Source organism: Schistocerca americana, chromosome 3 (genome assembly GCF_021461395.2).
Source record: "Schistocerca americana isolate TAMUIC-IGC-003095 chromosome 3, iqSchAmer2.1, whole genome shotgun sequence".
NCBI classification, from domain to species: domain Eukaryota; kingdom Metazoa; phylum Arthropoda; class Insecta; order Orthoptera; family Acrididae; genus Schistocerca; species Schistocerca americana.
In genome coordinates, this window is record NC_060121.1 from 692,555,282 (window position 1) to 692,582,249 (window position 26,968).

The window sequence follows — 26,968 nt, forward strand, 5'->3', positions numbered from 1 at the left end:
TTTACTGGGTGCCACTGATGGACTGCTTCTACTGAAAAGATGTCACCTGTTGGTGTCTTTTTTTTTTTTTTGTATAAACTAATCATTGAAAGCATTTTATGTGAACATTTGTATAAACTGATTTTTTTATGTATTGTGTAAACTATTATGTAAAGCCACATGTATGAAAAGAATTTGTATTGCCTACTGTATTTTATATATTAGGTTATTGAAAGGTCAGTGCAAAGCCAAAATTTTAACTAATTATGTGATATTTAGGTATTAATATTATCTTTTATTTTTGTCTGTATTTTTGTGGACGAATTTGGTGGTATTTTCACCACCAATGCTGGCAAAAATACCATCAAATTCTGGCCTGTGGAGGAGGGGCATATGAAAGGTGGCTACACTGAGCCACTGCGCCAGAGATTGGGCCAAAGAGTACTATTAAGCCGCCTCCACAGTGCTTGTTGAGAACTCGAAGAAGTCAGTGCCTGTTAAGAACTCGTAGAAGTCAGTGCGTGGGCAGAGCTCGTAGAAGACAGTTCGTGTTGAGATGTGCTAGTGGGCAAGGCTTGTCGAGATGTTGTAGTAAGGAGTGTTTGTTCCATGTTTTATCCAGTTATTTGATGGGAGAGATAGCAGATGTTATTGTAATGATCAGAGTGCATTTCGTCAATATATATGAAGGTAAAAACCACAATGTTCTTTTATTATTTGTGTGTCTGAAATAATGCGTCATTACAGGTTCAGTCAACAAAGCATCTGGCTTGTGTTCTTGTATTAGAGTGAATTCTGGTTTTCTTGCGTAATTATAGTTTTTCTAATTTTCTTTTATCACGTCAGTATAATTGGTATTTAAAAATTCTTGTCTTGTTGGAGAAGAACCGTGCCAGATGTGTACGTTGAGTCACACTCCCACATACAGAACAGTTACTCTTGTGCTTATTGGTTTTGTAGGTTTTATAGTTGGTGGGGACTTAATTAATTAACTGTGTTTACGAAAATTTTCTTTCATTGTTTGTTGCAGTCAGATTGCGTAATAATTCTAGTCAGGGCCAACCGTTTACGAAACAGCGTAATCGGACATACAGCTACTAAAAAAATAAAAAGTATTTCCATCTTATTTAATCAAGCCCCCATGCATTTTTGCAGATGATGGTGTCATTTAACCTCTAGCAAAGCCATCAGAAGATCGAAAACAATTACAAAATGATCTGGAAAAGATATCTATATGGTGCAAAAGTGACAATTTATTCTCAACAATAAAAATATGAGGTCTCCCCTCATGCGTACTAAAAGGAATCCGTTAAATTTTGGCTACACGATAAATCAGACAAATTTGAAGGGTGTCGAATCAACTAAAAACCTAGGGACTACAGTTACGAACAACTTAATGGTTCAAATGGCTCTGAGCACTATGCGACTTAACTTCTGAGGTCATCAGTCGCCTAGAACTTAGAACTAATTGAACCTAACTAACCTAAGGACAGCACACACATCCATGCCCGAGGCAGGATTCGGACCTGCGACCGTAGCGGTCGCTCGGCTCCAGACTGTAGCGCCTAGAACCGCACGGCCACTCCGGCCGGCCGAACAACTTAAATTGGAACAGTCACAACACATATAAGGATGCAACAAATACCTTAAAGAGACTGCCTACACTGCTCTTGTCCGTCCTCTTCTGAAGTATTGCCGCGCTGTATGGGATCCTTAACTAATTGGATTGATGAAGGACATCGAAAATGTTCGAAGAAGGACAATTATCACGAAACAGGAGAGAGAGTGTCACGGACTTAATATGCGAATGGAGGTGACAATCATTAAAACAAAGGAGTTTTTCGTTGCGGCGAGATATTTTCACGAACTTTCAGTCACCAGCTTTTTTCCTCAGAATGTGAAAATATATTTGAGATTCCCACATACATAGGCAGATATGACCATTTTAATAAAATAAGAGAAATCACTGCTCGCACGGAATGATTTAGGTGTTCGTTTTCCCCACGTGCTACACGAAGTGCAACGATAAATAGCCTGAAGGTGGTTCGATGAACCCTCTGCCAAGTACATATGTGTTAATGACCGAGTAGTCATGCAAATGCAAGTTAGCACCAGTTAGTGAATTCCCAGCGGTAAAGGTGATCAAAAGCCTCAAATGCAGAACTGCACCAGATGTAGCTGAAGTATCAGTGTCACACATAATCTGTACTGCTCCATAAATTGTGTGTGTGTGTGTGTGTGTGTGTGTGTGTGTTTCATATCTCATCGTCCTTAACCACTGGGTCGGTTTCAACAAAGTTTGACACACATTTTGTGAATCAATAGAAATCTAATTTAATGCTGTGCAGCAGACAGACATGCTGGCTGACTAAATGCTAAACTAGGAGAAGAAGTAGACGAACTTTGCTATCTAGGACTACGGTCGCAGGTTCGAATCCTGCCTCGGGCATGGGTGTGTGTGATGTCCTTAGGTTAGTTAGGTTTAAGTAGTTCTAAGTTCTAGGGGACTTATGACCTAAGATGTTGAGTCCCATAGTGTTCAGAGCCATTTTTTTGCTATCTTGGAAGTAGAATGCATAAACAAGAAAGTTATATAAAATACATAGTTGCAAGAACAGCATGCCGCAAACGTGCATTATTTAAGAAGAAACAGTTACTCCAACATCCAAAAATATATCAAGCCTGCGCTCACATGGCAGGAGTGTCCTACTATTAGTGTTGTAATAATTTCCAGGAGATGTAAGTGAGGATGGGCATCGCTGAGCAGAAAGAAAGGGTGAAGGAGATGGATGTGAGAGGGTGAGGTGGTGGAGAAAGAGGGGAAGCGGTGATGGATCGACATAGGGTGTAGGAGGGTATGGACAGAGAGAGGGAGAAGAGGAGGTGGTTAGTGAGAGAAAAGGAGGTGAAGGAGGTGGAGATGGACAGGAAGAAGGGGAGGAGAGGTAGGTGTAGGTGGCAAGTGGGAAAGCAAGAGGGGGGAGGGGGAAGGGATGAACAGTGAGAGGGGGAGGAGGTGATGGACCAAGAGAGAGGCTAGGAAGAAATAGACTATGAGGTTGCCAGAGAGATAGGTCAGAAGGACATGGACAGACAGAGGGAAGAGAAGGCGATTAACGGAGAGGGGGAAGAGGATGGGGACATACGAATAGAGGCGGGAAGGGGAAGAGGAGAAGCGTGCAGTACATGTGCCTTATGGCTACACTGGCGAAGACGCGTGCGAAAACCTAGTGAAACAATAAATCACGAAATGCTTAAGTAACCACAAGGTAATGAGTAGTGATCAACATGGCTTCCAACAAGCAGAAATACAGAAACAACAGTTATGAATTACAAACAAGTAGTAATTAGGTGCCTAGATAATAACAACAAGTTTAAAGAGTTTAGATTTTTCTAAAGTTTTCGATGCTGTCAGTCATGATATTTCTTAAGATAATTTACAGGGAGTTGGAAGGAAAGGGGTAAAAAATAAGTGATCAAACCATTTCTGCAAAACATCACACAAATAGTAGAAATAGGCTCTTACTACTCTTTAAGTCACTTTAGTATCCGATACAAAGAAATTCGAAATAGTTGTACGGTAGGATAGTATATTGGACCCCCCCTTCGTTCCTTATTTATATTAATTAAATACAGACCTCAGAAACTACATCTAAGATCATATTATTTGTGAATGAAGCTAGAGAAATACTGAACGATGTGAAGGAATCCCTCACTACAACGAAGGTTGTTGTTGTTGTGGTCTTCAGTCCTGAGACTGGTTTGATGCAGCTCTCCATGCTACTCTATCCTGTGCAAGCTTCTTCATCTCCCAGTACCTACTGCAACCTACATCCTTCTGAATCTGCTTAGTGTATTCATCTCTTGGTCTCCCTCTACGATTTTTACCCTCCACGGTGCCCTCCAATGCTAAATTTGTGATCCCTCGATGCCTCAAAACATGTCCTACCAACCGATCCCTTCTTCTAGTCAAGTTGTGTCACAAACTTCTCTTCTCACCAATCCTATTCAATACCTCCTCATTAGTTACATGATCTACCCACCTTATCTTCAGCATTCTTCTGTAGCACCACATTTCGAAAGCTTCTATTCTCTTCTTGTCCAAACTAGTTATCGTCCATGTTTCACTTCCATACACGTTCTTAAATTCTTGCATTCATTGTTCAGTACCAACAGGCCATGCACTTAATATGAAGAAATACATACATCAAAAAATGTTTTGCATCACCCCAGTTCCCAGAACATCTGAAGATAGACGTTGACTGTCGATATTGTATCACAGACACAGTCCCATTGATTATTCAGAGATGTCACTAAACCCGCCCAAACATGTAAACAACCATGCATGAGCAGCGCCTATTAGAAGGAGGGGGTCCAGCAGCCGATCAGTTCCAGTCATTCCAAAAGGAATGAGGTACACGGCCCATGTTGTCTGTAGTTCAGCCATGCCTAGACGGTCAGTACCACGGTTCGATCGCGTCCGCATTCATATTTTATGCCAGGAAGGGTTCTCGACAAGGGAAGTGTTCAGGCGTCTTGGAGTGAACCAAAACGATGTGATTCGGACATAGAGGAGATACAAAAAGACAGGAACTGTCGATGACATGCCTCGCTCAGGCCGCCCAAGGGCTACTACTGTGGTGGATGACCATAGTGGATGACCACTACCTACGGATTATGGCTCGGAGAAACCCTGACAGCAACGCCACCATGTTGACTCATGCTTTTTGTGCAGCCACAGGACGTCGTGTTACGTCTCAAACTGTGCGCAGTAGGATACATGATGCGCAACTTCACTCCCGACGTAAATGGCGAGATCCATCTTTGCAACCACAACACCATGCAGCACGATACAGATGGGTCCAACAACATGCCGAATGGACCGCTCAGGATTGGCATCACGTTCTCTTCACCGATGAGTGTCACATATGCCTTCAACCAGACAATCGTCGGAGACTTCTATGGAGGCAACCCGGTCAGGACCAATGCCTAAGACCCACTGTCCAGCGATTGCAGCAAGGTGGAGATTCCCTGTTGTTTTGGGGTGGCATTATGTGGGGCCGAAGTACGCCGCTGGTGGTCATGGAAGGCGCCGTAACGGCTGTACGATACGTGAATGCCGTTACGTGAATGTCATCCTCCGACCGACAGTGCAAACATATCGGCAGCATATTGGCGAGGCATTCGTCTTCATGGGTAACAATTCGCGTCCTCATCGTGTACATGATTTCCTTCAGGATAACTACATCGCTCGACTAGAGTGGCCAGTGTGTTCTCCAGACACGAATCCTATCAAACATGCCTGGGATTGATGGAAAAGAGCTGTTTATGGGCGACGTGGTCCACCAACCCCTCTGAGGGATCTACGCTGAATCGCTGTTGAGGAGTGGGACAATTTGGACCAACAGTGTCTTGATGAACTTGTGGATAGTATGCCACGACGAATATAGGCATGCATCAGTGCAAGAGGACGTGCTACTGAGTATTAGAGGTACCGGTGTGTACAGCAATCTGGACCACCACCTCTGAAGGTCTCACTGTATGGTGGTAGAACATGCAATGTGTGGTTTTCATGAGCAAAAAAAGGGCGGAAATAATGTTTATGTTGATCTCTATTCCAGTTTTCTGTACAGGTTCCGGAACTCTCGGAACCGAGGTGATGCAAAACTTTTTCGATGCCATAAATTACACTCAGTTTCGAAAAATGAATCAAAACCAAATCTCAAACTGGTTCTGTATGGTAATAAGTTATAAAGACAATGGTATACAAAACTATGAGGTATGTATATTGATCAAGATCATGTAACGAAACTCTCCCAAAGACTAAGTTCAGTACATTTTGCTCTGAGAATCATTTCAAAAGTTTTATTCCTAGAAAGTGCTAGAAGTCTGACTTTGGTTGTTTCCAGTCCCTTGTAGCTTATTGAATAGTGTTTTGAGGTAAAAAGCTAATAGTCGATCGAATAAAATTTTTACGGTACAGAAAAGAACTGTTCGAATCGTGACTCTTGGTGCTAAAAGGGCACATTGCAGGTACCTATTCAAAAAGTTGTATATGGTTACAAGACTCTTCCTATACCTATACAAATGTGCGTTGATGATCAGAGATAAGGTTGTAGATTAACATATTTATAACAAACGCAAACAGCAGTTTGGTCCCATAGGAACTTACCACAAATTAAAAAAAAAAAAAAAAAAAAAACGCAACTTGGGTCTCACCACGTAGACCGAGAAGAAAAAAAAAGCATATGAGGCGCTTTATAACGCACTGACAACACACATAAGGAGGTTGGAGAGTGAATCGACTTTAGAGCTAAATTAAAAACATTTCTTCTTCATCAGTTTTGCTTTCTGGCAAGTGACTGTGTTAGGTTACAGTTATACTAGGCCCTCGTTCATTGTTGAGTATACTTTCAATCTTGTAACAGGTGTACTATATTTTCTATGGATATCTTTGTACAAGAATGTTTCTGTAGTAGTTTTGCCTATTATGTCTGTTTCAGGCGTATTGCAATATGCCATCTCAGTAAATGGAATCGATTACAAGAATAGTTGCGATGAAAGTAGTGTTGGAGGAGCATATACGATCCAGAATTGTAACTAATCAAGTTTCGCGTTCTAGTAATGCTATTGTTTACACTTCTTGTACACAATGTAAGCTAATTATGTGTTACATCTACATCTACATCTCCATGATTACTCTGCAATTCACATTTAAGTGCTTGGCAGAGGGTTCATCGAACCACAATCGTACTGTCTCTCTACCATTACACTATCGAACAGCGCGCGGGAAAAACGAACACCTAAACCTTTCTGTTCGAGCTCTGATTTCTCTTCTTTTATTTTGATGATCATTCCTACCTATGTAGGGTGGGCTCAACAAAATATTTTCGCATTCGGAAGAGAAAGTTGGTGATTGAAATTTCGTAAATAGATCTCCCCGCGATGAAAACCGTCTTTGCTTTAATGACTTCCATCCCAACTCGCGTATCATATCTGCCATACTCTCTCCCCTATTACGTGATAATACAAAACGAGCTGCCCTTTTTTGCACCCTTTCGATGTCCTCCGTCAATCCCACCTGGTAAGGGTCCCACACCACGCAGCAATATTCTAATAGAGGACGAACGAGTGTAGTGTAAGCTGTCTCTTTAGAGGACTTGTTGCATCTTCTAAGTGTCCTGCCAATGAAACCCAACCTTTGGCTCGCCTTCCCCACAATATTATCTATGTGGTCTTTCCAACTGAAGTTGTTCGTAATTTTAACACCCATGTAGTTAGTTGAATTGACAGCCTTGAGAATTGTACTATTTATCGAGTAATCGAATTCCAACGGATTTCTTTTGGAACACGTGTGGATCACCTCACACGTTTCGTTATTTAGCGTCAACTGCCACCTGCCGACACCATTCAGCAATCTTTTCTAAATTGCTTTGCAACTGATATTGGTCTTCGGATGACCTTACTAGACGGTAAATAACAGCATCATCTGCGAACAACCTAAGAGAACTGCTCAGATTGCCACCCAGGTCATTTATATAGATCAAGAACAGCAGAGGTCCCAGGACGCTTCCCTGGGGAACACGTGATATCACTTCAATTTTACTCGATGATTTGCCGTCTATTACTTCGAACTGCGACCTTCCTGACAGGAAATCATGAATCCAGTCGCACAACTGAGACGATACCCCATAGGCCCGCAGCTTGATTAGAAGTCGCTTGTGAGGAACGGTGTCAAAAGCTTTCCGGAAATCTAGAAATACGGAATCAACTAGAGATCCCCTGTCGATAGCGGCCATTACTTCGTGCGAATAAAGAGCTAGCTGCATTGCACAAGAACGACGTTTTCTGAAACCATGCTGATTACTTATCAATAGATCGTTCCCTTCGAGGTGATTCATAATGTTTGAATACAATATATGCTCCAAAACCCTACTGCAAACCGACGTCAATGATATAGGTCTGTCGTTAGATGGATTACTCCTACTACCCTTCTTAAACGCTGGTGCGACCTGCGCAATTTTCCAATCTGTAGGTACAGATCTATCGGTGAGCGAGCGGTTGTATATGATTGCTAAGTAGGGAGCTATTGTATCAGCGTAATCTGAAAGGAACCTAATCGGTATACAATCCGGATCTGAAGACTTGCCCGTATCAAGCGGTTTGAGTTGCTTCGCAACCCCTAAGGTATCTACTTCTAAGAAACTCATGCTAGCAGCTGTTCGTGTTTCAAATATAGGAATATTCCATTCGTCTTCCCTGGTGAAGGAATTTCGGAAAACTGCGTTCAATAACTCCGCTTTAGCGGCACAGTCGTCGGTAACAGTACCATCGGCACTGCGCAGCGAAGGTATTGACTGCGTCTTGCCGCTTGTGTACTTTACATACGACCAGAATTTCTTCGGATTTTGTACCAAGTTTCGAGACAATGTTTCGTTGTGGAACCTATTAAAGGCATCTCGCATTGAAGTCCGTGCGAAATTTCACGCGTCTGTAAATTTTAGCCAATATTCGGGATTTCGCGTTCTTCTGAACTTCGCATGCTTTTTCCGTTGCCTCTGCAACAGCGTTCGGACCTGTTTTGTGTACCATGGGGGATCAGTTCCATCTCTTACCAATTTATGAGGTATGAATCTCTCAATTGCTATTACTACTATATCTTTGAATTTGAGCCACATCTCGTCTACATTTGCATAGTCAGTTCGGAAGGAATGGAGATTGTCTCTTAGGAAGGCTTCTAGTGACACTTTATCCACTTTTTTAAATAAAATTATTTAGCATTTGTTTCTGGTAGATTTGGAAGAAACGGTGTTGAGCCTAGCTACAACGACCTTGTGATCACTAATCCCTGTATCAGTCATGATGCTCTCTATTAGCTCTGGATTGTTTGTGGCTAAGAGGTCAAGTATGTTTTCGCAACCATTTACAATTCGCGTGGGTTTGTGGACTAACTGCTCGAAATAATTTTCAGAGAAAGCATTTAGGACAATCTCGGAAGATGTTTTCTGCCTACCATCGGTTTTGAACAAGTATTTTTTCCAACATATCGAGGAAAGGTTGAAGTCCCCACCAACTAGTTCTACTGACGGTTTTCTTTTCACATCATATACTGAGCGAGGTGGCACATTGTTGAAGCACTGGTGTAGCATTTGAGAGAAGCGGGGTTCGAACCTTCATTCATTCATCCAGACTTGGGATTGCCGTAGTAAGTCCGTTAATGTGAATGCTACGATAGTTCCAATGAAAAGGTCATGGCTGATTTCCTGCCCTCTCCTCGCCTAACAGGATTCAAGTTTGTATAAGTTTTATACAGTATATTCGAGGAGGAATGATCAAGATTCACGTATATGACAAGGACGATCATTCGAAGCAAAAAATTCTAACAAACAAGGACTCTAAAGTGCATACCTTATGAACTATGAGAATTGCTTCGTGTTTGGTACCGTGAAATAAATCCTGCGTGCGCCAGCGATCCTTGCGAGTTGTCCATTAGCATCAATCCTTTTCAGCTTGTGTTTTTCGGTTGCTTCGCCGGAACGAAATTCCGTGTTCCTAGGCTCCGTTGGCCGCTGAGGAACGGGTATTCTAGGAATAGCATATGCAGTACTGTGGAGAGTCGGATTGGTCGAGGGAGCGCGAGTGTGGTGTGGGAACTTCGGCAGTCCGCGGCGTGTTGATACCGTCAGTGAGCCTGTGCCCGTGACGGAAGGGGCAGTGTGTGCTGTCACCCGTCCGACCTACCCTGTGGTATCTGTTCTGTAATATCGTGCTGGGCAGAGCTTCGTAAGATAGCCGCAGCTGGAACGACTTCACTGCAGAATAATGGACTGTAATGGTGAGCAATTTCTTGGTTCATGCCGGCCGGTGTGGCCGAGTGGTTCTAGGCACTTCAGTCTGGAGCCGCGCAACCGCTACGGTTGCAGGTTCGAATCCTGCCTCGGGCATGGACGTGTGTGATGTCCTTAGGTTAGTTAGGTTTAAGTAGTTCTAAGTTATAGGGGACTGATGACCTCAGATGTTAAGTCCCGTAGTGCTGAGAGCCATTTTTTTCTTGGTTCATCTTCGCCATTTTGCTTGTGGTGGCTTGAGGTTTTGTGCACGTTGTCCGTTAACTGGTGACTGGTGCATGCCCATTCTATGTCACTCAGCCCACATTCTGTACCGACGGCAAGCGCCGACATTGTATTGTCCATTATTATTTTTACTGGTATAATACAGCAAGAGTAGTCAGTGTTGCTGTTATGCAGTTGCAGCTCTTCAAGAGCGATTATCTTATTTGTGTATTGTTGTTTGTTAAAGGAATATTTTTTTAAATTACTATAAAATTCTGTGTTTCAGACCCAGCCGTTTTTTATAAATATATTATATAATGTTTAATCGGGCCCACTGAGTTTTTGCAATTGGCCCAACTTATTGAGCTCAACAAATGTGTCTCGCATTAGCACATAGGCCCTAACTAGTCCATACTCAGAAAGTATGCTAAACTTGCACGATTGCAGATCTTGGCACTGCTGTCGTATGTCAAACTTAAATATTACAACTGCTTGCATTTCACCTTGGGCAGTTCATCACATATATTGTCTTGTGTGTCAGTAAAGCAGGCTTAGATTGAAAGATTGTCCTATCAATCGTTTTGAGTAAGCTGTTTTTTTAACGTCATGTGTGTTTGTGCAGTAACTTGGCCAGTGGAACTTCATCAGAAATTGTTGTTGTTGTTGTGGTCTTCAGTCCTGAGACTGGTTTGATGCAGCTCTCCATGCTACTCTATCCTGTGCAAGCTTCTTCATCTCCCAGTACCTATTGCAGCCTACATCCTTCTGAATCTGCTTAGTGTATTCATCTCTTGGTCTCCCTCTACGATTTTTACCCTCCACGCTGCCCTCCAATACTAAATTGGTGATCCCTCGATGTCTCAGAACATGTCCTACCAACCGATCCCATCTTGTAGTCAAGTTGTGCCACAAGCTCCTCTTCTCCCCAATTCTATTCAATACCTCCTCATTAGTTATGTGATCTACCCATCTAATCTTCAGCATTCTTCTGTAGCACCACATTTCGAAAGCTTCTATTCTGTTCTTGTCTAAACTATTTATCGTCCACGTTTCACTTCCATACATGCTACACTCCAAACAAATACTTTCAGAAACGACTTCGTGACATTTAAATCTATACTCGATGTTAACAAATTTTTCTTCTTCAGAAACGCTTTCCTTGCCATTGTCAGTCTACATTTTATATCCTCTCTACTTCGAGCATCATCGGTTATTTTGCTCCCCAAATAGCAAAACTCCTTTACTACTTTAAATGTCTCATTTTCTAATAATTCCCTCAGCGTCACCCGACTTGAAACGTCCCCTTAGAACAATTATACATGACTGTCCTTATCCTGACACACAATATTTTTAGCGCAACGCAATCTGAGTTTCAAAAATCCCTACAAAAGAATGGCCCTGACTAACATTAACCTACACGTTTCACAAATCACTTACCTCACAAAAATCTTCGTTACTCTAACTACTGCAGTACAGCGAGCGCCACTACTGCCAGGTAAATAAAAGATTCAAACTACGGAAGGCACTAACTACTGATAGGGATAGTTAGCAAATGAAAGATATTAATAGAGAACAAACAATGTATATACCTTAATACTGTAGTCATAATATATATAGCAGTTCATGACAAATTACAAAACTCCGCCATCTCTCTCCCCACATCCACCACTGCTGGCGGCTCACCTCCAACTGTGCAACGCTACGCGCTGTTCACATCCAGCTGCCGCTGCCCAACACTACAGTGGCAGACAAAAATGCAAACTAGCCACAGACTGCACACAGCACAGCCTGTGATTTTCATACAGAGCGCTACGTGGCGTTACCAATATAAAAACCTAAACAGCCTACTTACATAGCCCCCATGCTCCCCACAAAAAATTTTACGAATTGTTTTGGGCAGTGGGCAATACATATTTGTTAAAATTTTTCATAATCGTAATTACAATAACAAAGATATCAAATACACACGCTTATTGATACAATGTTGGTCAAAAGCTAAACTTTCTCACAGTCCATAAAGACAGTCCTGATCGTTCATCATAGTAAAATAGCAGTGTTTTTCTCAAATTTTGAGCCGTAAAAGAAAACACACACGGAAGTAGTGGATTTCCATGCAGTCTTGAAGAAGTAGCGTTGTCCTTCCAACGGAAAGACAGTGCCGACTCTTGACATGCAGACAGGTAATGGGCCACAACAGAGCAAACCCACAGCAGAGTCAGTCGAAGTTTTGGAGAATATTGGTAGGTAGGTCATCACAGAGTAGACCCACTGTAGTCCTGGTAGAGATTACAGTATTGATGGGCCACCAGAGGTGCAGACCCACTGCAGTCCTTGTAGAAATAATGGTATTGATGGATCATCAAAGATGTAGACCCACTGTAGTCCTTGTAGAGATAATGGTATTGATGGATCATCAAAGATGTAGATCCACTGTAGTCCTTGTAGAGACGGCCAGCAGCCATCTGTTGTGACTGACTTCAATCACCATTGAAGAGTCTTGCGGATAATATAGCAAGTTCTTAACCACCACTTGTGCTCTCACAAAGTTTTTGGAATTGTCCTTAGAACCAGCAATGCTGTTATCCAGTCCCTTGCTGAATTATTAACACACGTGCAAACACTAACAGTCCCTATTTCTCACATATTGTCCATATACTATGACCAACAGAAACGTGTGCAGTGAAATGTAACTTACAAGTTACTTAATTTGATGAACTGGTGTCAATTACAATTTTATAACATAAGAATTCAATTACAAAGGTACAAAATACATCATTAAAGAACATAACAATACCGATAACATTTGTAGTAACACAGGCTTTACAAAAGAATAGAAATAAACATATACATCAGTGTTGCAAAAATAATGACATAAGTACATACATAAAGATCAGAATAACTTTTGAAACATCAACTTCACACATAAACATTAAAACATAACAGAATAAATAATGTCTAAGCATCTTTACAAAGTAAATAGCATATTATCAGAGAATTCTACAACGTAAATCTTATTAGCTAGACACATAAAGACAGGAAAAAGATAAATACACAAGGGTACACAAACATATAGAGGGATGACACAAAAGGAAAGGACAGGGTTTGTTTTACTGCAGTATTTTGCATGGAGATATCCCTTTGTTCATCATTATTCCCAAAAGTACTATCTAAGCCTGCTTTCTGTATTCTGTTCACATCCTCTTTCAAAATAGTTTTTCTCCACTGTACACTACCTTTTTTTTTTTTTTTGGCCAAACCATTTTCTTATATCTTCTCAACACATTTCTTCCAATTCATCATAGTTAGTTTCTTATATGGTCTACCCCCTCTTAAGCTAACTTAAAACTACTGAGCTCAGATGCTAAACTAAGGGACGAGGCAATGCAGCAGCGCAAAACAATTAACACAAACAGCAATGATAAAAAATACAAAAGGCAAAGCAAGCAGCATAAATTACAACTAATATAAGGCACTGTGCAGCAAACAAGAAAAATAAATCAGTAGTAAAACTGGCTTAACAGAGTAATACAAAGTCAAATTCAGTAACACTATGCCTGGCAAACAGCAGCAGTAAATGCTATAACGTATACCTAAGCATGACAAAGCTCAAGCAGAAAAAATAGTACACTAAAGACAACAATGCAGATAAAGGAAATGTATAATCGCATCTTAATGTCTATGTAATTAAAGTGGTGCACCACAAGAAGTTATTCTACCAAAAAAGTTACCAAGTACTTGAAAAGAAAATTATGAATGCAGTTCCTGTGAAGGTAAATGCCTTTTTGTGCTCCCTCATTTTTTTTTAAAAAAAATTATTATTTACTCGATCTGTAGACAGAAAATATTTATATTAGTACATCTATAAAATTTTATTTTAACCAATGCTGCAGTGCCGCTAGAAACTAGATATTAAACAAAATGAGCAATCTCTCAACTAGAAAGACAATGGATGTAAAATGTTTCTCATCATTTCATTAGGCATTTTAGTAAATATCATAAATTAAGAGCTCCACAGTGTAATCATATGTTTTCAAGTTCGAGGGTGTCGTATTTGCGATGCTTTCTACAAAGGAATGTCAATAGCGAGGATAATGGCCTCCTTTTTTTTTTTTTTTTTTTGCACCTAATGGCTTTCTTTTGTCAGACGTCTACCTCTCAGCTGGGCGCCCAAAACGCATTATGCCAAGGTCACTTACCTTTCTTGCTGAAATATTTACGACAGCAGTTTCCGCCACAGTGACAGTCTCATATAAAAATATTTCACAGGTCAAGAATTTGGGTTACAAATCTGTAGTAACAAAATCCCATAAATATAACAGCATCCAAAAAATTTTCGCTAGCATTGTGATACATTCACGCATATACACACATTTCATAACTCTTAAAGTACGATTCTTGGTTTCCAACAACCTTTTCTTAAATCAGAGTCCCTAACCACTACTCATTATTCCTTACCTTGTTACTCATATCAATATTCGTCGACACTTCTTCAATATGTCATCATAATAAATACGTAACATAATCAAATTCCTTATATAGCATCAGCTTATTGATCATAAACGTACCTCAATAGCATAATGCACATAGTCATCGTAATAATAACATCATAACACCTTAGTCAACTCTCAAAATCGTCATAGCTTCCTCCAATAATTTCAAAACCTAAAAAAATTCTCTGCTCATGTCAAAAGTGTCATCTGCCTCAAACGCACTTTAAAAATCATGATCCCATACCAAATATATCATTCAAAGCTCTCATAGTATCACAATGGTTCCGAAAAAATATGAACAGTTTACAAAGTACAGACAAAATACAATTTCGTAAGTGTGAAGTTATCCAGCGGTGTAATTACGTAAACATCTGTCACTGCCGTAGTAAAGAAGTTGGTCTCTCTCAGTTAAATGATCATATAGCTATGTAATTTATGTGTTAGAGGAATATGGTACCGATGTGTAAAGTTGTATAAGCAAATACCATATTAGCTAGGGCTCCTTGTGCTTGCCAAACACATGGTACACAAAGTAAGCGTGTACCCCCCTGAGGATCAATGTAATTATACCCTCAGGTGTTACAGATTACAGCAATGAAATGTATCACGGAAAAACTTCGTATCATTGTACTTCAAATATCTTGAAAAATAAATGTTTTAAGTGCAGAATTAATCACTCAAATGCGTGTCCTGTAGCGCTAAATGTGCGTCTTGCTGTAAGATAACTCTGTGGAAGTGTCGTAATTATCGTCCTCCGAAAGCTAAGTTCTGCAGAAGTCAATGTACTTACCCCATCATAAACGAAAGTGAAATGCTTTGTGTATAGATATCGTAGTTATTATGTACATTACTGTGATCAAGAAAGTACTATACTGTAAAGTATTGTTGGGCTACGAAAAAGGCCCTCACATTGTAGCTTACTACTAAAACATGTTTTGCTTTCCAGAAGAATTCAGAAAAACTGTGCGGATATAAAACAGATACACCGCAAAAACAACATTGTAAATTGTCACTCATTAGTAGCGTCGTGATATAATCGTGTAGCTGTCAAAGAAACCAAATGCTAAGTCATCATTAATTCCACAGAAAGTACTTTAAATCCAGAATGTATTTTCAAGTAAACCAAAATGTTGCATTAAAATCTCATTAGCAGTACTGGTAAATGTTCTAAGTATGTGAGCCTTATAGTCGTTACGTAAACGTGCAACTAACAAGCAAGAATGTACACACACAATAACACTGTGTCGTCTGTTCACAATAACAGTGCATTCGTAATTTCTGTTTAAATAAGTTCTCTTGCTTCTTGACTGCATATTTAACTTCAAACATTGTTGCATATTAACAGATTCTAAGTCTGACAAAGCATACTAGTAATGTAAAGTGAAAAGTTATATGGCAAAGACAAAGTTAAAAAGCAGATTATCTTTCAATAAACGGTTTTACATGTGAAATGTGGTGTAAACCTTTACTCTTCCTAGTACGCAGAGTTTCAACTGAAAAGCAATTGTCATGTTTTATACGTCGGTAAGGAATGTTAAATCTTTTCTCAAGGTTAGCGTCTGTGTTATTTTTCTCTGAGCCAGCCGGCGCAAGTGGCTGCCTGCGGTGCGAGTCATTGTCTGTTCCTTTGTTGGCGCGCGTCGTTATTGGGATTAGGAGACCTAGCTTCTACAAATTCACGTTGTCGAAAGTGCCCTGCTCTGTTTGAATCCCGCCAGTTCTGATGAAATTCAGGTCTGTCGTTATGATTCTCTCGTCTGTCGTCATGTCGGTAGATTCCATAGTTTCTTTCTTGTCGGTCACGTGGTGGAGAATTTCTCCCTGAATCGTAACTGCGCTCTGAACCGTTGCATCTGAAGTTATTCTGTCTCCCCTGATAATAATTATTTTGGTTCCCATATTGTCTGTTTCTCTGATTGTCTCTGTGATAGTCATTACCACGGAGAGGTGATCTTTCCCTGTAATTATTACTACTCTGCCAACGGTTGTCATACGGGTGGTGTCTGTTTCGGCCACAATTTACGTTGAAAGAATAGCCTTGTCGTATATTATTTCTGTCATTGCGGAATTGTGACGGATGTGACCTGTAATTGTTGTTTTCATGTTTTCGCATTCCGCGACTGTCAGTGCCAATATCTAATTCTTGTAACAGTCCCTGAAAAGCTTCAATGTTGTCTTTGCAACGTCCTGCTAAAATAATATGTCGTAAATGTTCAGGCAATTTGAGTAAGCAAATGCGGATGAGTTCTGAGGGGCTGTATGGGTTTGAAAGATACTGATTCTTATGCAACATGTCTTCAAAATATTTGACAAGACTGGAAAATTCAGATTGTTCAAAGTGTTTCATCATCATGATGCTATGTTTTACTCGGTCTTGTGTAGCTTGAGACCAATATGCTGAGAGGAAGGCATGGTAAAATTCTCCTTCACTGTGACAATCGTGAATGACCGATCGCATTCTTACAGCTGGTTCATTCTCTAAATAGCCACACATAAATTCTAATCTGTGTTCTAACGACCAGTTGGGAGGAAAACACTGAGAGAATTGATGGAGCCATGTATGTGGATGAATGTCGTTGCCAGAATTCTTAAATGTTTTGAATTTACGTGTAGTAATGAACAGCTTATAGTCAAAATCATCATGTCGGCGAGTCGCATATCGGTCATTGTTAGGTCGTGTCGGCCGTTCCATCTCAAAATTCGGTGCACATTGCCAATTTCTTTCATAACTTCCGAAATGCCCTATGTTATTATTTTGCGGCTTTTCCGTATTTCTAAGTCCCTCTTCCCGTGTTGGAGCGCGAGTGTCCTCTGAAATTTGAAATTTTTACTTGTGCCAACTGATCTTGTATTTCCCGGATTTCTCTTTTGTACTGTATATTGATTTGATTTTGATTGAATTTCCTAATTTGTTCGCACTCTTCTGTGTCATTAAAGACTACCGGTTTTGTGTCATTCAGATTATCATCTACCTTCATAGATAAATTAGTGAACTGATCTGAAAGTTCGGCTACTTTATCCGATAATGAAATTAGTTCCTCTGTGTGTTTTTCTGAACCAAGTTTCAGTGTGTCCATTTGTGTTGAAATTGTATCTAGTGTGTCCTTTAAGTTTTCTTGAGTTTTTGCAAGTTGCGTAACCGAATCGGTAGATGCAACTGAGTCAATTTTAGCTTGCAAGGTGTCGTGATTTTCATGAACAATAGTTTGCAGTTCTTTTATGGCTGCTTCGTGATTCTGTAATGCATTTTCATGACGCGAAAAAATAGGTTGGAAATGCTCACAAATTTGTGTTTTTACGTCATTACAGACTTTTTGACATTTCGATTCGATGTTATGTAACTCAGTAGTTAAATCTTCACGTGTTTGTTCAAGCGTGGTGTGAAGATTTTGTTCCATTGCGTCTAACTGTTGCTGTGTTTGTCTCTGGTGTTGTTCTATTGTGTCTAACTTTTGAAGATTTTGTTCCATTATGTCTAACTTTTGAAGATTTTGTTCCATTATGTCTAACTTTTGAAGCTTTTGTCCCATTTGTTGCATTAATTGTAATAACAATGCACTGGTGTCTGAAACATGTTCCTCAGTGCTATTCGGCAATGCATTTGAACTGGCAATATTCTCAGTTTGAAAAGCAGAAAATGTGTCTTGACTTATTTGAGAAAACGGTGAGGACGCAAAACCTGAATCTACAGTATTTGCAAGATTGTGTCCTGTCATTTCGGATTCCTGAGGCAAGCTGTTGCTGACCGATCGATCGATAATGCTTCCCTGTTCACTAATTGTTTCACTGTCTACACCATTGTTTGCAGCCCGCTCCATTTCCCTATGCACAATTACCAAATTACTACTTTGAACATCAGTTAATTCATTACTCGGTGGCGCTAACACACTGCTTTCGCTTTCACTGTCATTTCTCAGTTTACTTTGGAGCCTAGTATTACATTTTTCACACGCCATTATTGTCACAATATTTCACACGATAACACAGAAAAGCACAGTTTGAAGAGCAAAATAAGAGAACGCATTAACATAACACTGAAAATAATATCTAGTTAATTGCAGCTGCGAAATACTTCGTGCAAATCTACATACATGCCACAACTGTTTTACTGTACAACAATGAAAGACTGCAACTACAAACGAGATTTTCTCTACAATTACGCACTAGCAATAAACAAAAGCTACACTAATTACACAAACTACAAGGAAAAAATCAGAAGATTCCAGGTTCGAATCCTGGCAGGGTCACCATATGAAACGTCCCCTTAGAACAATTATACATGACTGTCCTTATCCTGACACACAATATTTTTAGCGCAACGCAATCTTAGTTTCAAAAATCCCTACAAAAGAATGGCCCTGACTAACATTAACCTACACATTTCACAAATCACTTACCTCACAAAAATCTTCGTTACTCTAACTACTGCAGTACAGCGAGCGCCACTACTGCCAGGTAAATAAAAGATTCAAACTACGGAAGGCACTAACTACTGGTAGGGATAGTTAGCAAATGAAAGATATTAATAGAGAACAAACAATGTATTTACCTTAATACTGTAGTCATAATATATATAGCAGTTCATGACAAATTACAAAACTCCGCCATCTCTCTCCCCACATCCACCACTGCTGGCGGCTCACCTCCAACTGTGCAACGCTACGCGCTGTTGACATCCAGCTGCCGCTGCCCAACACTACAATGGCAGACAACAATGCAAACTAGCCACAGACTGCACACAGCACAGCCTGTAATTTTCATACAGAGCGCTACGTGGCATTACCAATATAAAAACCTAAACAGCCTACTTACAGACTTAATTCGACTACATTCCATTATCCTCGTTTTGCTTTTGTTAATGTTCATCTATACCTTCCTTTCCAGACACTGTCCATTTCGTGCAACTGCTCTTCCAAGTCCTTTGCTGTCTCTGACAGAAATTATTCTATCCAAAACATGGTTAATGGAAAGATGACGAATTTTTAAACAGTTGTTAGAATAATAACTAGGGGGGTTGCTGTTTTATCAAACCAAAAGTGGTTACTTTCTTTCAAAGAAAACTTATTGTTCATTAATTCCAATTACTAGAATGTTTTAAGATTTGTTTTCTTTTTATCGCCTCTTTTTTTTAATCTTATGGTTGTTCTTGTAGGTTCTTTCCACATTTACTGTGAAGGTATCTAATGAAAAATATTTAATGATGAGAAATTGCGGAAAGTATCTCATGAACTGAAACACATATAGTTTGGAAATTTCTAATGGAGCTTCGAACGCTGAGAGTATTAAATGAAATTAACTATGTCGCGGAAATGCTCACTCACAGTGCTTATACACTACATGTGTTCAAGTCTAATTTATTTCGCTGCACGTAACAAGGAAATCTCCTTCTAAATGAGTTCCGTAATTAGGCGCTGATAATGTCTTACCTGCAACGGTTGCTTGATTCTCTTCTGTATTGACGTAAATGTCAATGGCAATGCTGTTCCGATATAAGCTGAAAAGTATAAGCACTACGCTGTGTGCTATAATTTACCGTTTGTCTAGAAAGACAACACCCTGCCTACTCGTCGTTCTATTCATTTGCTACCAATGCTCTAGTAATCGTTCCATTCACAATGTATGTCATTTTTGAAATGGGAGAGGATGATTATAAGTGAAAAATAAAATGAAATTACAACTTACTTATTTTTTTCGAAACTGGAAATCTAACGTTTAAATTCCTTTTTAATAAAGTTACTCATTCTTTTTAACCCTATGACAGATATCAACCATAATTGAAGCATAAAAGAACTATCAATTTTATTTTCAATTCATTAAATCAAAATCCCCCTTTAACTAACAGTAGTGGATGAACTAGCTAACACCTTGGACTTATGAATGATAAAACGTCTCCTTCACTTAGTCTCAAAATTACTCACAAATAAAAATTAATGAATAACAATAATCGCTGAATGGACGCAAAGCAATGCAACAAATACCTTTTTCTTGAGTTTCTCCCGGCGTATTTGATAATCAAAATATCCACGAGTATGCTGCCGGTCTATAGTGTCCAACGGGCACAATATTTCGGCGATCAAACATGTCGCCATCATCAGGTGAACTGACGGACTGAGCTCCTGTGAACGTGCCGGCACGGAGATCCGTACGCTATGGCTGCTCAGAGGGAACTGGGTTCGGTCGCGGCGGCGGCCGATTTAAATACCCTCCGCCCGCGTCGCGCTCTCTCCGCCGTCCGCGCCCAGCGCCACGGTCGCGCGGTGGAACAGATTGCGACGGCGTCTGAGATGACGTCGGTGTGATGGCTCTGTCCGCCGTGGTCGTCACAACTATACGTCTGCTCGATTTACTCTTGATTAACCCGATCGCTGGTTCCCAAGCCTTGCTAAGATTATAGCCACAGTCACGGTTTATGAGGTCGTCATTGGTGCGAATTTCGATGGCCTCTCTAACAACGCTGTCCCAGTATCTCGACGTCTGTACCAGAATCCTCGTGCGGTCATACTCCATGGCGTGATTTTCCGACAAACAATGTTCAGCGACCGCCGACTTGCTCGGATACATCAGTCGAGTGTGCCTCTGGTGTTTACGGCATCGATCCTCGACGGTACGCATCGTCTGACCGAACCCAGTTCCCTCTGAGCAGCCATAGCGTACGGATCTCCGTGCCGGCACGTTCACAGGAGCTCAGTCCGTCAGTTCACCTGATGATGGCGACATGTTTGATCGCCGAAATATTGTGCCCGTTGGACACTATAGACCGGCAGCATACTCGTGGATATTTTGAAACACCTTTTGATTGCTGAGTCGTTTCTGCATCAAAATCAAATTCCAATACTTTTTCCTTCAATAATATGAAAGTATTAGTTATTCCCACTTCTCAAAATTTCTCATCTTCGAAAAGGACCCACTTTCTCTAACCCACAGCACCTCAGCTAAGCCGACCAATCACCATCACGTTCCACGCAAGACTCGTCTATGATTCGGTCTTCCTACTGCTGCCATACTGCCTGTTGTGCGCTGTTTTACTCAACACAGCTTTTCTTGATACGTAAAGACAATGTCTCCAAACTTTACAAATGTATCTAAGTTAATGTTTTTGCAATCGAGCTTTCACACAAATGACTGATAAACTCGTGTTACGGGAAATTATGTCTCAGTAAATTGATACATTACAAATACAGTCGACAAACTATTTTTACAAATAAAATTTCTTCACGATATAGGTGGCAGACATTGTGTTTCTCTAAGATAATTCTACAGTAAGTGTCAAATTAATCTATAAAATATTTCTGCATCATGCAAAATAGGCGCTTTCTTCTTGTATGAAACTTTCAACTGTGTTGGTGAAAGTCTCCAATACTGTTCATTCGGTATATCTCAACGCACTTTATCCAAAATATAAAGCGTCTTGCTTATTGGGAATTTTTCGGGGCTGACTGCCGTTAGTAAGCATTTGTAGCATTTCAACCACACACTCTTTTGATTACCAAAAGTAACATGAATTTAAAGCAATTCTGGCATCAGCTTCACACATAGTGATATTAGAATCATTCAACGTAATTTTAAAGTAAATATATTTCATCATGAATATTTGTTAATGGAGTTTGTTGCAGACGTAACTGTTTAACGCTTTTGAGTGATGATCACAGTTATTAAAGGTTGTGTGACTTTTAGTTTTTTAATTTAACGTTTTCGGATGGTGTCCGTGTTGCACAGTGTATTTGAAAAACTGTTAAATAAATGTTATTTGTGGAATTCTTTCTTATTTTTCACTGAGTTCATTTTAAAAATGCATCCCGACTAGCTCCCAACCGTTTCACAAACCTCTTCTACTGCGAGCTCTATGCTTTCCAAAATTTGGAGGAGATAGTATGAACTAAAAGAAGAAAAATCTTCTAGGAAAAATGAGCTCTAAAGTGCATACCTTAAGAGCTATGAACATTTATTCATCTTAGCTACGTTGAAACACATCCCTTCTACTGAACAAGACTCACAGCTCTTAAGGTATGCATTTGAGCCCATGTTTACCAGATCTTTTTTGCTTTGAATGATAGTTCCTATCATATCCGTAAATACTGACCATTCCTCCTGGGATATCCTGTATATTTATATATTTTACCGTTAATGTATTATCTGACCTGTTGTATATGGTTATGTTGAACGACCAAAGGGTGACTAAATAAAGTAAACAGAGCAACCCGATAGCTTTATGAGTCGTGCACAGCTACCGTAAGTCAATAGTATATATATATATATGTATTATAACGTCGGGAATTACAAAATAATATGGGTGAGTGTATTAGATGTAAACCTATACATATGATACATCATGATATTGAAATAATTGTGTTCAAAGTTACAATGATAAAATAAAATTGTAGTCTATGTGTAAACCCATAACTGGAATTGAAGAGAATCCCGCAGCTAACATCTCGAACATATTTTCTTCAGTCTTACGTCTTAGCGTGCCTGTGTCTTAATATTTCCAACAGATGGCATCGACTTTCGTGGTTCTGGAAGATGCACAGGACGCCATTTCAAATCCGCTACTCTCTTAATCTCGCCGTCGTCGTCGTCAGGCTGGCCCTATCGGACGAATAAACGCGGTAGCGGCCTAACTGTTTCAGCGAGCGTCTAGAGATGTGTGTCCATAAAATGGCTTTTCTTCCGAGTCATCAGTCTTCCCCTACAGTTTTTGCCGTCTGTAGCACCCTCTAGTACCATGGAAGGTATTCCCTGACGTCTTAACACATATCCTGTCAGCCTGTATCTTCTTCCTGTCAGTGTTTTCCATATCTTCTCTCCTAGATTCTGCGGAGAACCACCACATTCCTTACCTTATCAAAAAATCGTTCAAATGGCTCTAAGCACTATGGGACTTAACATCTGAGGTCATCACTCCCCTAGACTTAAAACTACTTAAACCTAACCAACCTAAGGACATCACACACATCCGTGCCCAAGGCAGGATTTGAACCTGCGACCGTAGCAGCAGCGCGGTTCCGGACTGAAACGCCTAGAACCGCTCGGCCACAGCGGCCGGCCTTACCTTATCAGTCCAACTAGTTTTCAACATTCTACTGTAGCAATACATCGCAAACGGTTCGAGTCTCTTCTCTTTTCCCACAGTCCCTATTTCACTGCCATACAATGCTGTGCACCAAACGTACAGTCTCACAAATTTCATCCTGAAATTAAGGCCTACATTTGATATCAGTACACTTCCCCTAGCCAATAATGCCCTCTTTTTTCCTGTGCTAGTCTACTTTTTATGTCCTCCTTGATTCGGCCGTCATGGATTATTTTGCTTCCAAGGTAGCACAATTCCTTAACTTCGTCTACTTCGTAATCACCAGTTTTGATGTTAAGTTACTTTAAATCCGTCTTGATTGCAAATTTTTTATTATTCATATGACCGGTTTCGGTTCATTCAGAACCATCTTCAGATCTGTAAAAATAATTATACTAATTTACTATTTCACGAAAGCAAATCTTTTTCATCCTATCTTATCAACATCAAATGTACCAGAACGTACCTGATATTTAAGTTACAGGAGTAACCCGTCCAATTCAGCAACTTTCACATGCTACGTCACATAAAATTGGTTGGCAGAGTGCACGTCATTTATATTAATTATGACACTATTACCGACAGGTGGCGTCTGGTACATTTGTTACATTACATTTGCACATACTGTATTCAGTAGATCTTTTTTATATTAAAAATATTTAATTAAAATATGTAGATGTCAAAGCTAAAATCTGTACTTGTCAGGATTAAAAAACAGTAAAATTATCATTTTTATACGATCTAACAGGCATAGGGCGATTTATATATCTATGGTGCTGGTGTGAACTTGTTTTCTTCTACGGTCTGCTTCCGTGGTTCCCGCCACTTTGGTGTTGTGCCGCGGCCGCTCAGTCGTCTGCTGTCCATCGCCGCGGGCAAGAGGGCCGCACAGGAGGGCCCCGTCAACGACGCCAGGCGTTGCACGCGTCTTCCGGCTTCTCCACCGCGCACCATCTCTCATCCCTCGGCCTGGATCTCCATACGCAACAGTTGTCATCTTAGTAGGTCGTCATAAATGCTAAAATAGGCGTTATGATTGAATTCGCTTTGTTCGTTGAGGATTAAATCCGGATCTTTGTTTTTATGGGTGTATATTTCGATCTCTTCTAAAATGTCAAGGAACCGTCCCTTGTGAGCTCTATGCAGGATGTCTAAGTTGTTTTCAATATTCGTGACTGAGTGCTTTGTCGCAGCCATATGCGCCCCAAAAGCTGTTTTGTTTTGAGAGTAGGTGTGCTCCCTGAATCTGGTTTCAAAGTTCCTACCAGTCTGCCCTATATATTGTTTACAGCAGTCATTACATTTGATTTTATATATACCTGAATCCTGAAATTTATTCCTACTATTACATATTCTATGCCGGAGCTTCAATTTTAACGTGTTATTTGTTCGGAACCCTATTTTAACGTCGGATTTACGAAAGCATCTTTCAATTTTGTCTGCAATTCTTCCATTGTAAGTGAGAGCTACATATTTTTTCTTGTTGTTCCTCTTAACTGCTACTTGCCTTCCTTCTGTTTGTTCCATTTGCCTCTTCTTTATCTTCCTATAAATATTCATCACTTGCTTACACGTATATCCGTTCGCTACGGCCACTTGTTTTAAAATACTTAACTCCTTTTCTACTTCGTGTTGGCTTAGTGGCAATCTTAGTAGCCTGTATACCATCGAAGTAAAATATGCCCATTTGTATCGCGGTGGGTGACAAGAGCGCTCGTTGATAACTAGATCTGTACACGTAGGTTTTCTGAATATGCTAAATTCATGCTTCCCATTCAATGGTAAAATTTATCAACAGAAAGACGGGCTGGCAATGGGGAACAGTTTAGCTGGGACGCTGGCTGACATTTTTGTAAATCACTTAGAAAACAAATTCTTTGATGAAAATCCCAATATCGCTGAGAAAATTGTATATTACAGGAGATATGTGGACGACTCCATTTTATTATACAAAGGAGATAAAAATGATATCGAAAACTTAGCACAAAAAATGAGCTCTCAACACCCGAAAATTAAATTCACCATGGAATTTGAAGAAAACAACCGTATAGATTACTTAGATTTAACACTAATAAAGAAAAATGGGAAGCATGAATTTAGCATATTCAGAAAACCTACGTGTACAGATCTAGTTATCAACGAGCGCTCTTGTCACCCACCGCGATACAAATGGGCATATTTTACTTCGATGGTATACAGGCTACTAAGATTGCCACTAAGCCAACACGAAGTAGAAAAGGAGTTAAGTATTTTAAAACAAGTGGCCGTAGCGAACGGATATACGTGTAAGCAGGTGATGAATATTTATAGGAAGATAAAGAAGAGGCAAATGGAACAAACAGAAGGAAGGCAAGTAGCAGTTAAGAGGAACAACAAGAAAAAATATGTAGCTCTCACTTACAATGGAAGAATTGCAGACAAAATTGAAAGATGCTTTCGTAAATCCGACGTTAAAATAGGGTTCCGAACAAATAACACGTTAAAATTGAAGCTCCGGCATAGAATATGTAATAGTAGGAATAAATTTCAGGATTCAGGTGTATATAAAATCAAATGTAATGACTGCTGTAAACAATATATAGGGCAGACTGGTAGGAACTTTGAAACCAGATTCAGGGAGCACACCTACTCTCAAAACAAAACAGCTTTTGGGGCGCATATGGCTGCGACAAAGCACTCAGTCACGAATATTGAAAACAACTTAGACATCCTGCATAGAGCTCACAAGGGACGGTTCCTTGACATTTTAGAAGAGATCGAAATATACACCCATAAAAACAAAGATCCGGATTTAATCCTCAACGAACAAAGCGAATTCAATCATAACGCCTATTTTAGCATTTATGACGACCTACTAAGATGACAACTGTTGCGTATGGAGATCCAGGCCGAGGGATGAGAGATGGTGCGCGGTGGAGAAGCCGGAAGACGCGTGCAACGCCTGGCGTCGTTGACGGGGCCCTCCTGTGCGGCCCTCTTGCCCGCGGCGATGGACAGCAGACGACTGAGCGGCCGCGGCACAACACCAAAGTGGCGGGAACCACGGAAGCAGACCGTAGAAGAAAACAAGTTCACACCAGCACCATAGATATATAAATCGCCCTATGCCTGTTAGATCGTATAAAAATGATAATTTTACTGTTTTTTAATCCTGACAAGTACAGATTTTAGCTTTGACATCTACATATTTTAATTAAATATTTTTAATATAAAAAAGATCTACTGAATACAGTATGTGCAAATGTAATGTAACAAATGTACCAGACGCCACCTGTCGGTAATAGTGTCATAATTAATATAAATGACGTGCACTCTGCCAACCAATTTTATGTGACGTAGCATGTGAAAGTTGCTGAATTGGACGGGTTACTCCTGTA